This window comes from Aplysia californica, unplaced genomic scaffold (genome assembly GCF_000002075.1).
Source record: "Aplysia californica isolate F4 #8 unplaced genomic scaffold, AplCal3.0 scaffold00829, whole genome shotgun sequence".
Lineage (NCBI taxonomy): Eukaryota > Metazoa > Mollusca > Gastropoda > Aplysiida > Aplysiidae > Aplysia > Aplysia californica.
In genome coordinates, this window is record NW_004798099.1 from 61312 (window position 1) to 62982 (window position 1671).

The following is a 1671-nucleotide window of genomic DNA, read 5'->3' on the forward strand; positions in this document are numbered from 1 at the left end:
TCTATCTATCTATCTATCTATCTATCTATCTATCTATCTATCTATCTATCTCTTTCTATATATACAGACACACAGACAGGCAGACAGACAGACAGACAGACATACAGACAACAGACAGACAGACAGACAGACAGACAGGCAGACAGGCAGACAGGCAGACAGGCAGACAGACAGACAGAGTGAGAATCATCACCATCAATCTAGTCGGATTGCCAACCGTTGTGGCGTTGATCATAGCCTCATTTACCACTAGGACTGTCCCTTCTGAAATGCCCTTGTCCCCTTTTCTACCTATTGGTCCACTTTCCCCTCCTTTTCCCTCATGTACTGTTCCTTGCGATACAGTCTTTGTTCAACCACAAGTTGTCACGACGTGTCACAATCTGAAACAGTTTGGATACGTCGTACATAAATAGGCTTATCGATATCATTGTTAAAACGAAAAAACAAGAAAATCTGTTTTAAAAAAATTAAAAAGATTAAAAAAACGAAAAAGATAAAAAAAATTTGCCCCCCCTCCTCAACCATCAGCCATCAAAGACACCCCCCCCCCCAAAAAAAAACAAAAAACCCCCCCAAAAAACAAACAAAAACCCACACACAACAAAAACCAAAACATTCTGAGCTACTTAACCTAATATACACATCCAGGGTCTCCATCATCCGTGGATGGGGCCACACTTGGGACACCGTGATGTCTTACGTGAGAGACACTTTAATTCTTTAGATAAATGGGGTCAAGGTGGGGGGGGGGGGGGCAAAGTTAGTCTCGTATGTGGTATGCCGGCACTCTGGTGTGATTTGCTTCTTCTTTCCTTTCAATGTCGGTCTTATCTCTCACCTTTCCATTCTTAAATTGTAAGTTACTTCCCAGTAACACATCTAGTCTTCGGCACTTACATGACATATTTGTGTTGAAAGTGTTATAAAAATCCTTACTAACTTCTTACTAAGTCAACCCCTCCCCCAAAACAACAACAACAACAAAAAACTAAAACAGCCAAAAACAAAACAAAAACAAAAAACAAACACACACACACACACACACACACACACACACACACACACACACACACACACACATAAACAAAAAGAACAAACAGTACAAAAAAATTAGAAAACAACCCGCCCACCTCCCAAATAATTTGTCACATCACAGCCTGTCTATTGGAAAGGAGGTGTTTACAAATTATGTTGGTAGTCTCGTTGCACGCCAGCAAGCTCTGCACCATAATCAGTTATCACAACTAAATACAAATCTGAGTATAGATGTACGCGCGAGTCGTTCCGTCTTTACAATATTGGTTCATGATTATTGTTATTGTAAAAGTCCCCCCACCTCAACCCCTCGGAGCAACTTACAACTTTTAATTAAGAGGTGTACTTCGATCCTGCCTGTCAGAGCCAACCCGGGCTGAGAGAGGTATACCGTCCCGATCCCAGCAGAAAGATCGGGGAACTCGATCAAACTTCTCCTCACACGGGAATCGAACTCATGTCATCTTAGCGCGAAGGTGATGCGCCTCGCCTCGACACCACAAAACAGAAAACTGCCTTCTGGTGTCTCGTAAATAAGAGCTATTCGTGGAGTGTCTAATGAATATGTAACGTTTCCAGCGGACGCCGTAGATCACTGTTTATGGTGTCGTGGTGTCCACACAGACAATCCCC